The 13,807-nt window shown below is 35.6% G+C and overlaps 1 protein-coding gene and 1 long non-coding RNA gene across 3 annotated transcripts in view; one reads left to right on the top strand and one right to left on the bottom strand.

Moving 5' to 3' along the window:
* The window catches only part of heca (headcase), a 97,614-nt gene that overhangs the window by 60,063 nt on the left and 23,744 nt on the right, over positions 1 to 13,807 (top strand). The gene's annotated exons all lie outside the window — the stretch shown is intronic.
* LOC105265474 (uncharacterized) lies at positions 3,613 to 4,734 on the bottom strand. The gene is made up of 3 exons (XR_892077.1): positions 4,620 to 4,734; positions 4,007 to 4,078; positions 3,613 to 3,931 (listed from the first exon to the last, which is right to left on the bottom strand). It is a non-coding gene; the product is annotated as an uncharacterized lncRNA (long non-coding RNA).

The raw sequence follows: 13,807 nt of genomic DNA, 5'->3' as shown, positions 1-13,807 counted from the left end.
ATGGCGTGTATTTTAAAAGTTTTTTTAAATAATTATTTACTAGGGAAGTGGTGGAGTGAGATGAGTCGAATTTAATCTTTTTAATTATTGATTTATTTTGAAAATAATCCATTTAAGATGGAAAAATGCAAAGATGGAAGGGACTATCTCAAGCCGATTAAATTTCGATATTCATTCGATATTTCTTCTTCCAATACATTTCGAGATTAATCGATATTACAAAAAATTATAAAAATTGTTGAATATTCCTGGAATTTCGAAATTTAAGGATGTCCTACACCCATTTATAATCACAATTCCCATTTTTTTTAATGTTTCGACAAATTATTGATGGAATTGATGTAAAATTTTAATGACTCATTATTTAATGACTCACGAAGTTTCAAGGTGGTGCGGCCATTTTTCTGCTTTTTTTCTAAACTTTTAAAAAGAATCACAAAACTATAGAGGAAATGCATGAAAATTATCGCACTACTAGAAAACTTCTTGAATCATTAAATAATGACAAAACTAAAAAAACGTGAATTTTAGCAATAGATGGATAGAGAACATTTTTAATTTTTTTTTATTGAAAAGACAAAGAATTGATTAAAAATTCAATGAAACTCCAATTTTTCCTGTAGATTTTAGTTGGTCACAGATATTTATGGAAAAATTACACAACAATTATTAATTTTAATGATTTTCCAACGAATTGAGGGGAGGAAATGTATGAAATAATGAAGTGGATGAATTTAATTCGGTGGATTGTATAGATGGAAGTAATCGAGATTTAATTTGGGGATTTTGGGGTTATCAAATGCGTTTCCGTCTGGCTGAGCGGATGCAGCAGTGCCAAGATACAATTGCTGTAAGTAGGAGATACAGCCGCAGGCCAATTCTCAATTCTCCATTCTCCATTCTCCATGGACACTGGGGCGAGAAGCTGTGGAGGAGCGTTGGCAGTTATTCGAGATAACAGATGTGAGATAGCGTACTTACGTCCGTTAATATCGAGGCAGTTCGCTCTCACCCGAGATACACAAATGTATTTCTGGTTGGTGCTTATTTATGGACCCCCGGCGATAGTGGACGTCGGTCGTCCGCGAAATACCCAGAGTGAGAGGGCGATCGCCAAAATAAACGCCAGCCAAAAAATAGAATACTAACGCTGCAAAAATTTCGGTGATAACGACCCAAGATTTTTTAATATCTTCATTCCATTTTCCCATTTAAACCATTTTGATTTGATAATGACTTCCATTGAGAAATTCACACTTTTCATCAATAATCAATGTTCGTACATTAAGTCTTTGGCAAATTCAAATGAAAGAAGTATTTATAATTTTTCTATTCCTTTTCACTAGGAATTTGCTTCACTGGGAATCAACAGTAAATAAAAACGACACTTAAAAGAATGCCAATGACATTTCTCGTTTTCCTCAATTCTTCATAATTGCTCTTTAAAATTCATACATTTTTCGCCATAAGTGTGAGGAGGAAAAGATTTAGCTGTGCTAGAAAAGTAATGTTAGCTGAATTTTTTAGTCGGTGCAATTGAGTGAATCGGGAAAGGTGGGAGTCTCTGAATTTAGTCATTGATTTGCATTGAATGGATGTCTGGCACCGCACAAGGGCTCTCCCAACAGCAGACAATGCGGTAAAGTTAGCAATTGGCGAGTGGTGCGTACTGTTAGACCGGTGGTCTGTAACAGTCTGTGGTCGTTAGCGATAATGATAGTCAACCCGCCTCCCTGGAAAACGTCGGCGTTTAACGGCCTCACAGTCCACATCTTGTCACGCCTCCGTTGCTATTCTTTCTCGTCCCTCAATCTTCATAATCCCATGTACTGCATCTGAAAAAACACTGTACATTAATGTCTGATGAATAGCATCAAAACTAATGCCAACCGGTTTTGAAGCTGTACGCTTGTCCTTAACGCAAACTGGTAGGAATGAGAAATTCACCACGGGGCTTTAGTGTCTATCAATGTCATGCCCGAGAGCATAACAGGAAAGTATTAACATAAACGATCCATTTCAATCTGCATAATTCCATCGTCGATACCTCTATTTGCCGTATTTTGTCACAATATCCCATTTTTGCCCCTAACTTCTTCATATCTGAACATTTTATCTCTGATCAATCATTAAATTAATAAATCATCAAACCATCTTCTGAAGTCAACAGTGCAAATGATTGCATCACCTGTTCAAAATTAAGTTCTTTCATTCATGAACAGCTTGTAATTATTTAATGAAAACCAATAGCTTTTGAGTCAAATGACTTTTTGAGATTTCCAATTAATGAACTTTCAAGTCTTTCACCATCATTCAATACCAAATATAAATCTTTCATTGGAATACTAATGACCCATCAAAATGAAACCCTCAATTTAGTATTTCAAGATGAATTTAAATAAAAAGGAAAGAAAGATGGATGTAATTGCCAACAATCTGGCCAGTTTTTCCATAATTAACAATCAGAAATTTTCCTCGATATCCAATAACATAAAACAGGTTCTCCCCTCTAAAATGGAGCTTCGATGACCGGAGGAAGTTATCCAACGTTTAAACCAAACGTTGAATGAAATAAAAAAATATTGAGAAAATGAATAAACCATTAATTCTGCATTGGCCTGGCACATCCCAAGGACATCCTTAGTGCTTTTAATTACAAGAATAACGTATGTACCCACAGGTTGTATTTACCATCTCAAGTATGTGGTTTTTATCCCTTCATAAACCAACGACTCGGGGTAATAAAAATCTCCGGGAATATATGCCCTCGTTGAATATTCCGCGAAAATTAATTCGTCGAAGGACAAATTACTCCCTGTCCCAGTGGGTCGTTGTACATCGGCCGAGACCTTCATTTTCACGAGTTGTCTCGTGTCGGGTAATATAACAAGAGGGTGAAGATTAAGAGGAGTGCCCCCTTCTTCTTCGTTCTTATTTCGTTATTCTCGTGCGCAAACGAGAAGACTTGCGCCGACCAATTTACACGCTCATAAATCAACTGTCTCTTTCCATCGAGTGAGTTTGAAAAATATAACCAGCGTAAAGATCCCAAGGAACGGTACCCTGTACCTATAAAAAAAAGACCTGCGTGCGTGTGGGTGAACCGGATTTTTCGTCGAGATAAAAAGAGCACGGATGATTTCTTCCGAACGGAATCAATGGCTCGTGGCTCTTTTTCGAAGCGTGTACTCAGTCTCTGTAGCTCAATTACCTTTTAGTCAGGGAAATATTCAACAGGGATTCGTCAATTTTCAATTGCTACACTCTTTCACTTTTTTTTCATCCCCGTTTTACTTTAATATTTCCAGTTTTTATTAAATTCACCATGTTCAATGCTCGTGCTTAATTATTGCAATAATACATTTGCAATTTCAACACTACAAACCATTTCTGCGTTAAATTTCCAGTTTATTCCTTGGATTATATAATTGGTTCACTGATTTCTCCATAAATTTCACATTTGATTAAAAATTTTATGAAAAGGGTAATCCTCTGGGATTTTTAGATTTTTTTCTGGGAAAAAATTAATTACTTTGAGATATCGCTTGAGGTCATAATAAAAATAATTTCCCACTGGGAAAGAATAGATGAAAGCTGTGAATAAAGAAACATTATGGGGAAATGAGCATTTAAATATTTGGACGTTGAAAAATTGTGGAGGTGTATTCCCCAGTTGACTCCTCATTGCCATCAATTCTGCCAAATCAACGGTAGTTAGCAAGTGAGACTAGTGGTACTTACCCACCGGTCAAAAAGCCGACAACGAGAACGAAGAGAATTCATAAATGGAAGGAGGATTGACCCTCGGTTATACAAAGATTTATAGCTTTTCTTCGTTTATCGTGACAAACCCACTGCTTCCAGTAAATCTACTCAAACTCCATTGTTTTATCTCCTTTAATTGGTATCCGGTTTTATAAAACATATTCATCTGCCGGTAATTGGAGTGCGTATTGTATTTCTCATTAAAATATTCTACGATTTACACTCGTATTCAATTTCATACCATTTATTGTTCTCTTAATGGAGGAACCCGTGGAAAATGTTTGTTTGAAATTTGTAAACTCTTCAAAATTACCTGAAATTTCAATCACAAAATCGTCAGAGGTTTTAATTATATAAGTTTGAATACAATTTTAATAAAAAAAGGTCACTACATTTTTCGTTTCTCTTGGCAATTCACGAGAATTTGGGTTTTCATGTTAAATAATAATTGATTTTCCAATTAATACTGGAATTGTCGTACTTAAGACGTGCTTTCACCATTTTCACTGTCTTTCGCTGTGAAACGAACCTGAACGTTGGGAATATTAAAAATTCACCTTAAAAGTGTCACGTTGTCATTGTTAGAAATTCCAAATTGTTTAAGCAGAAATTTCAAGTGCAATTTTCCAACAGTGCATTTATTTTTCTCATGGCGAACCAATTGTCAATGCAATTTGAGGACTCGACAAACAATGAAAATGGAGAAAGTTCAGGTAATAATTAAAATTGTTATCAATTATAACGTGAATTTTAATTGCAAATTATTACTGACATAAATTGGCTTTCAGAAATTAGTTCATACTGGTCTGTAGTACATTTTTGACATTTTATTTCATAAAAATTTAATCAAGTACCTCTTGACAAAGAAAATCCATACGATTTTCTGAAACTTCAGCTTGTCGATTGAACCCGATCCATACTTCTCACTGCAACGAGATATTAATTTCCATGTGTGTCTCGAGAGTTATCGCTCCCTCAGCAATATTCTACGCACAATGAAGTCTATTGTCCTGCTGGTTGGTATTTTCATCGAGAAAAATATCAGTATTTGTCATCGTTGTTCGCGCCTCCCCTCCCGGTTATCCCCCACATGTCTGAGGATAAAGAGGGCCCTCTGTGCCGTGACATGCCCCTGAACCATATCACAAGATGTGCGAAAATATTGCGAGTCTGATAAAAAAGTTAAAACTATAAATAAATTAAAAAAAACAGTTTGACGATTATTTTTGCGTCGACCTTCAAGCATATGGGTTGAAAAAGGGGGAACTTTCACGCCCGGATGGGATGGAAAAAGAGGAAGAGGAGATGCGACTGGGCGATACTGTAATGACCCAGACGAGTTGCATCCTTGTGCCACATAAACCCCGATCTTCAGTATATGCTTGTGTGGAATGGGGGAGGCTTAATTGGCCCATGCGTGCTCATCTTTATACTTTTGTGTTATGAGTATTGCGGGGAAAAAAAACCGTTTATGGGTCCTATCATCCGTTTTATTGAGGTTGAATCGACGAATTTATATCGAATTCATTTTTTTTTGTGTAACAATTTCGATTACTTATTCATAATCAACGAAGGTGAAAAATCCGAAAATGCCATTTTTAAAGCGTGTCAATCGGCGCGTATGTATCCGTGAAATTGAATCACTTTTCTTTGTGGAAGTATTGTTGAGCCCTAGTTGATGTTCATTAAAATTCCATTCATTTGATACTTTTTTTAATTTTCGAGTTTAAATTGACCAAAAAATGTTGTAAAATACTTGAATTCCGGACTTGTCATGGGATATTCTACTTCAATGGGGTTTTATTACAGCTTGAAATGATCATTTCGATGCCATATTGTTACAATTAAGAGATAATTTTCCTAACTACGTATGTTGATATAATTTTTCAGATAACCAATCGCATGGGTATTACTGATTTATCAGCGAAAATATTTCTAGGTAATTTTTCTAGGTAATCCGAGAAAATTTTTAGGTTTTCGCAAAAATCATAAGGAATGAATTTTAAGGAGCTGGCCAATTTTATTTATACATCAATTTTTTTCGATGGGGATGGGGGAAGGGCGTTTGCTTTGAATTTTCCTTGGGGTTTCGTTGAAGGTAATGCTTCAATGAAACTTGAACCTCAAGTCCCTGAACATTTTCCATGATATTTTTCTTCCATTTGATGCGTGGGTCGGCATCTCGTGGTTGTACCTCTCGACATTTCGCACGTTCCTTAGTTTTGCGTGTCTCATGTGTGCTTTCGCCTCAGCTCGTCTGTTTGCACAGCTAGACCAACATTCACGTCAGTCGTCCAGGCGCCTCCGTGAAAATATATTGCCCAAAGAGACATGCAGTCGTGAATACGAATTTCAATGTTTAATTTTTCCCCATTTTCTCTCTCTCTCTCTCTCGCTTTCTTTATGGTTGGAACAAGAACGGAACGAAGAGAAGAACCAAGAATGTTGTGAATTCTCTGGTCTCCCCTGAAACGTCTTCGAGGTGTTCCGGTGTTTTTACAAAACACAGGGAACATCAAAGTAGAAAATTCCAGGAGCAGTCAGACCCTTCGCATACAGTTGTGTCTTGGCTTCGGTGTTAATTAGGCGGTTCATTTTCAACATCAATATTGATGTATCGAGAGCTTCTATCAACAATCTCCGACTTTTTATGTTTTTAAATACGAAAATCAGTTTCAATCAGCTGTTTTCACAGAAAAAAATTTCATATCAGAAAGTTTTTTTTGCTAATTTCTGAAATTTTTTTGTCGGTGTTCAAAATTTCAAGTTTTTTTTTGCTCCATACTTCAAGTACTTGAAATCAAATTTTTTTTTCTTATATATAAGTATTGTTGAGCCCCAACTCTTAATCGTTGATATTCATTTATATTCAATTGATTTATTCAGACTTATAATTTTTGAGTTTTTTCAAAAATAAGTTTTTTACAATGACTCAGCAATTTTATCAAGCAATTCAATGATAGCTTAATAAATTTGTTTTGATGTCTTGTCGATCGAGTTGAAAAATGCAAATATTAGCAATATAGCGATATATCGACATGTAGGAAAGATTTTCGACAATTCGTATTTGAAAACTGATCGAATTCTGTAACGGGTGCAGTACACTTCAATTAAAGTTGATTAGGGTTTTTTTCGTTGGAACAAAAGAGTATCTTCGGAGATATTCTTGAGCTTTTACGAGCGTGTGTGGTCTTTAACAAGTGTTGCCTGAACAAAAACCCTGAAAAAAATAAGTTGAAATGTGAGACCCAGTTGTACGTTCAAAGCCGGTCTCGGTTGCGCCTAATCCTGACGCGTGACGAGGGGGCGGTTTAACTTGCGTCGTTTCTTTTAGGTAATTAACCGTCTTCGCGACTGAATTAGACCGAATTCGCGGTATAGTAAAATTTTCAGTGCCCGCGACAAAAAAAGTACCATGTAAATCTCATAAGAATTGTGTAAAAAAAATGAAACGATTCGTCCGTAAAACTACTCCGAGGAGAGTAAAATTTTCAACTCCTAAACTATTAATTTTTTTCCAAAAAATTAACAACTGTAGCATTTCAACTCATTGAAGTTGACAGACTGAAAAGGACCTTTTCATCTCTCGAATTTACGTAAAAATTATGAAGCTATAGATTTAGCCTTCCGATTACATGAATCGTCATGTAATTTCTCCTAAACTATTTTCTCCGTATGAAACCTCAAGCAATTGAATAACCGGATGACGTTGGGGTTATCGGGTTATGCTTTCTCACTATCACATTTTACGACGTTCATGTTTTCAACTGCAAGCGACTGCAGTTGCCAAAAATAAAAACACAGAACGCGATAAATCGCCGGCCCCGCGGCGAGCGCCAGCGAAAGGAACTGCCAAAGTGTCGACAAAAAAAAAATTACCACTGGAATATTACCCCACTGATAAAAGCAACACTGCAACAACCGCTATCTTTTAAAGAGCGTGCGTTATCGAACGCATTACTCGATCGTCATGAGAAAAAAATCCCGATAGAGTTGCATAAAATGTCGGGAAAAAATATGTAAGCTTTATCGTCTTGGAGAAAGAATAGAGTGGATTGTGTTGTATCGGTTACTTGTCCTCTTATCGAAAGATATCCTGACCTCTTCCATGGCCTTGTGACACTAAAGCTATTCTTCATGCTCTAAACGTTTTCTCAATTATGTAGAGAAAAAGTGTTTTCCGCCCTGGACTATCTATGCATATCTATTCCTAATTTTTCAGAAATAATCCATACTTCCTAGGAGAAAATAAAGGTCATCATCATCATTCATTACTTACTCATTAAATCAATCAAATTAAATCTAATGAATTTCATGTTGATGTCCTACAATGAATACATTTAATTGGTGAAAAAAAATCATTATTAGATAATCAATTAGATTCAATAATAATTATTTGATCTTTCCTGTTTTGAATCACATATTCGATGAGTTTCTACATGACAATAAAATACATGAGTACTCGGGAGGAGAAAAAGGGTTATTATGGATTTTATTCAAACGGACTTATATTTTTAGTGGAAGTGACGAATGTAACAAATCTGGGCGGTATCCTACAAAGCTTGTTAATGTCTTTAAAATGCTATACAATATATCCCCATAAATTGAATCAAATTCTACGATAATTAGCACTAAACGGGAATTTTAGAGCGCGACGTAACGGTGAAGAATGAAAACCCCAACAATTCTACAAAAAAAATTAACTAAGTCACATCCAACTGAAGTTATTTTGAAGATCAAAAAATTTGAGTTAGAATGGCATGTAAATATTATTTATATTTTTTCAAATTTTTCCCAATACAATAACTCGATTATTGCTACATGTGCTTCAATTATTTAATCCGGCCACTTCTGATATCAAATTAATATCACAATTTTTTTTCAGTTACACTGAAAACTCGATTTATTTATTGGTTTATGATTTTTTCTGTGATGGAGGAGCAGCAGAAAGTAGTGATTGAAGAGTATTGATCAAGCCAAGGATTAACGACACGAGAAATTCCGCGGAAATAGTTGGAAAAATAGTAACTTTCTATTTAATAAAATGCCTATTTCGTGTGTTTGGGAATCGCGTGTTCTACACATTTGTTAGATATCTCACGTGAACCGGTCACACAAATGTTTTTTCGATGCCACCAACTCCCGTTCCAGGCGCGTGACTTTGCAATTTGCTCGATGCATGCACTTAATCATTTGAATACACAGTTGCTATATTCACGGTGGGATAATCGTGTCACTTAGACGTGTGGTTACAGCGCATCCCCCGTTCCAACGGGAAAAAAAAAATCCATTATTCATGCACCTCGCGATGATTGAAAATCACTTGGAGGTGATGTCGGATGTGTCGCGGGGCTTTAGTTCCTCTCCCGACAGGTGCTGGCGAATATTTACCATTTTTTTAATGGCCAGGGGTCAGTGCACGAACCGGTGGGGAAAAGTCGCTATTGCTAATTAAATTCGGCGAGCCCTCACTCGAGACAAAGGGATGTTTGCGGGACGCTTTTACCTCGACCTTTTTTTTCACCCTTTCTACACTTTCTTCTCGTATTTCATACCCAGACGTGGTTCTAATGCAAATTCCCGGGACACGGGGTGTCATTTCAGATCATATTTCAATTCAATTTTTCAATTTTCGCGGGCATGAGAGAAAAGTCATTTTTTGAGAGAAAAAATTCTCTTCACTGGCAGAAGTTTTCGTTTTTATTTTCTGAACTGAACCTAAAAAAGACAATCTTATCTTTTTTTATTTTACAAATTATTATTAATTGAGGATATCTCTGATGATGAAAAATTTTAATTTAAAAACAGTATAATCGAAATTCTTGTCATGAATATTTAAGTCTTGAATTTTAGGATTGTAGTCGCTACAGTATTGAAACATTACATTTGAAATTTTTAACAACTACAAAGTGATATGAAATTTCATGGCAATTCTTCATTAATCAATTTGGTTATTTATTGAACAGTTTGGTCTGAAAGTAGAAAATTCAAGCAATTATTTCCCTGAATTTTCAAATTAAAAATTCAATTATATTTGATGTTGAAGTTTCAAGATAAATGAGAAATGTATAAACAGATATAATTGAAAAATCAGACGACTTTATAACTGAGAACTCAAGAAACTCATAACACTGATGCAGAATTCAGTGAAAAAATCTCTAAAAACCGGGATGATTCTCCGAAAAGTGAAGCGTTTTTTCTCCGCGTGCAAAATAAAATTTCATAAGTTGGAAGAGTATTTTCTCTTTGATCTTAACGCAAGTATTCGCGGTACCTCGAGGTTATGAAAAATAGTACTAGCATTTGCGTGCGTCATGCAGTGAGTTACAGAGGAAATCTGCTTCCCGACAAATCCCTGATTCACTGTGATTAATGGGTGAAGCGGGAGTTGAGAACGTGTACTCCACCCCAATTCACCCGAAATACGCACTGAGAAAAGGACTGGGTTGTTTTTTTTTTGTTCATATTCTTATTTCGGCGTCACGGTGTCTACCCAGCAGACTGCATTGTGAACACACTGAACATTATGCACTTCGCATAGGTGCATTTGGTATTTTGGCAGGCCGGAAATACACATCCGGTTTGTGACCCCGTTCTTACTTTATTATTCCACTTCACGTGAAGCCGACAATTTTTTGGGTAACAGTATTATCACACCGAAAGATCAGCCCTCATCTTTATCATATCGTTTTTATTCCTTTCGGGAAACAAATTACGGTTATCAAGATTTTTCGCTTCGATCGGACAAAGTGTTTTATAGTCCCTCTCGCGCAAAGTCTGTAATTAAAATGCCAAGTTAAATTTATATCCTGTCGATTTAATCCTCAGTTCACAGGGAAATATTCACCTCGAAATTTTTATTTTTCAGGCGATATTTCGAGATCACCTGATAGCGTAATAACCATATCGACCCTTTTTGTAGCTCTCGTGTTTATCCATTAAAAACGCGAAATCAAATTTTACCATTTCCCCCGCAAATGGAGATATCCATCGAATACCAAAACCGCATGCAGATTAAAGTTGAGAAAGTATAGCGTGATAACTCATTTCCTTTTATTTTTACGAATTTTCACCGGAAAAAATTGCGGCGATTCGGCTCTAAACTTTGCACAGCCATAAACACCAATTTCTAATATAATCACCATAGAGGAAAATCTTCTAGTGATGCAGAATTTTCCTCGAAAGTGTTCCTCCGTGTGATTTTCGTGGGTTGAAAACTGGAAAATGTTGAGAATTAAAAAATGGTAATTCCCCATTAATACCCCATGGTTTTTCATGCTCGTGAGAGCAACGACTTGTTGTTTCCGTTTTGCGGAGAACTTTATCTGACACAACCCATCATTTTGGAATTGTTTGGCGTTTGAGCCGCGAGAGAACTCCTCCGTTGGTAGTTTGTACATTTATACTTCATGAAGGGTGATTCGAGTGAAGTACAGCAAATGGCGTCGTTGCCAGATACTGTCACGTACAGCCGGCAACTCAACGCAACAAAACCCGTTGGGGTGGAGGGTTTCGTCGGCAGTATCAAACCATAGGGGCCCTACCCTCACCACAACCCCTACAAACGACAAACGACAAACGACAACCTGCTAACAACATACAGACAACATTTCCTCGACGTATGCCAATGAATTTCGCTCTCATTCACTAGGGAAATTGAATATTATCGCCCGCTCATTGTCTCATTTTTTAAACTGAAAAACCCACAGAGAATCGAAAAAATTTGGTAAATGGATATTCAATAAAGCGCCGTGTTCATTTCCGATTGGATTTTCGGTGGGAATTGATTTCATGTTTTCACCCATTCACTCGCCAAAAGTTGATAGCGAGAGGTAGAGAACAAAGCTCTGGGAAAAACCATTCAAAAACATTTCAAACTTATTTGTGTAAATAAACTATTTTATTATCTGCACTAAACCCTTTCGATCGTTAAAGCCTGAAAAATATCACTGTGCACACACAAAAATTTGTCCTCAAATTTACCCTGAAATTTTTCCAGTACTATACAATAGTTTGGTGCTAACTACTCTGCATTTAATTAAATCTAAACACTTTTATGTTTATAAAAAATTCAATATCAAACTTTTTTTCTATAACTTTTATTTTCTCTTTGATATTTCTCATTACATATTCAATGAGTTTGTATAAAAAAAAAATGAAATCCAGGAATATTTGCCAGGAAAACAAGAGTTATTATAGATTTTATTTGAACGGAATTACTTTTTCAACTCGTGACATGTGAAATTCAACACATTATTATCAATAACTTTTGAGCAAATCAATGGAATTAAAAAATTTAAACATCATTGTAAAATAAGCTTGAACCTTTGAAATGGTTTGCATTATATTCCCATAAATCAGACCCAATACCTAAGATGATTAGCACTAAACATAAATTTTAAACCATCACATAATGATGAAAAATTAAGAAAACATTAACGAACTTTGAGACGAAATCAATTTTCTAATTTCTAATATAATCAAAGCTAAGATCATACCAATTTCAACTTGCTATCTAAATTTTTCACCATGTTATTGATTATAGAATACTGAAAATATATTAAAAACGGAAAAATGAAAATATTTTTTGGTCATCTCTCGTGTTGACAAAGTTTCCGATGATAACACCGAAAAATGGAGATATTAGACAAAAATTGAAATCCGTCCAGTAGTTTTTGAGATAATGAGGAAAAATGAAATTGAAAGAAATTTCTATGTACCGATTTCAGGAACTACTGGACCCGTCGAGCTGAAACAGTGTGGCAGAATGAAGATTAATGATTTTTGATTTTTGCGATAAATTTTATCGTATTTATGTTGAATTTTCTAAAAATTTATTTTCAAAATTTCGAATTTTCCAGCACATACACACAGGCATGATCCAAAAACGTTATTTTACACGTTTCATAATATTCTAGAGTCTAGACAACTTACAATTGTAATTAGAGAACGTAAGAATAATAATTCTTTAGACTAGACTTTAGAATTCTTGCCGAACCGGTGACATTTATTTATTTTAATCCTTATTTTTGTATTAACACCAGTTTCGCTGTAATTATTGTGGAATGTTTCTCTGTGATATATGATTTCGTCTAAATTAATTTCGAGTGAAGAAACAATGATAATAATGAAGATGTCGAATTCATGACGGGATTAATGAACCTCCAGTCCTTGAAACCCTTGCCACTCCTGAAAAGCATTAATTGCTTGAAAATTTTATTCGTCATTGCCCCTCCATCCAGAGCACTCTCCCTCGGTTCGTTAACCAAAATTATTATCGGCGCTTCTTTACAATGCAAATGTTAAAAGTAGAATGTACACAGGGTTTTTTTTTGGGGAAAAGGGGGCGATAGGTCCAACCCCGTTTAAGGAGGCCGCGACATCCCACCAATTAATTTCATTATCCCGCAGCCAACTCTTATTTTGAACTCTCTTCATTCCCCGACTGTTATATTCCGAGCAGAAGGGTTGGTTGAATATCTTCATGCCGACTCGGCGATAAGTCAATTTTATTGTCGTGACTTGCAGAACCCGGGGAAAAAAGAGTTCGTGATTGGAATTCTTTTTATACGGAGGGGAATGTCATTCTCGGGTGGGAATTAAAGGAGAGCTTTAATTACAACAGGATAGATGACGAAAAAGTCTGGGGAAAATCCGAAAAAAAACTGGGGAATCATTCGACGCAATTCCACTTTTGCTTTCAATTCGGTACGTGACTTCATTCGCAAGAATACACAATTACGTATTTTCATTTCGACCTTTCCTACAACGAGACAAAGTTTTAGAACGGTTTAACAAGAAAAATAATAATTTATTTACCTTTACCCTGATATTGTAGTAAAAATATTCCATTTTCCCCGATTTAATGTGAAAGTTTCATGTCAACTCCTCTAGGACACTAGCATAAGATTTTCCCTGGAGAATTTCTATTCACTCACAGAACTTATTTAATTGAGCCAAATTTTTTTTTATTTCGTCGTTTTTCGGACGATAGTAAGACATATCACACATGTTTTATGACACAAGTTAATCTCCCTGGAAT

This window comes from Fopius arisanus, unplaced genomic scaffold (assembly GCF_000806365.1).
Source record: "Fopius arisanus strain USDA-PBARC FA_bdor unplaced genomic scaffold, ASM80636v1 scaffold00030, whole genome shotgun sequence".
NCBI lineage: Eukaryota > Metazoa > Arthropoda > Insecta > Hymenoptera > Braconidae > Fopius > Fopius arisanus.
Note: the sequence above shows the minus strand (reverse complement) of the source record. Positions and strands in the feature narration are given on the sequence as shown.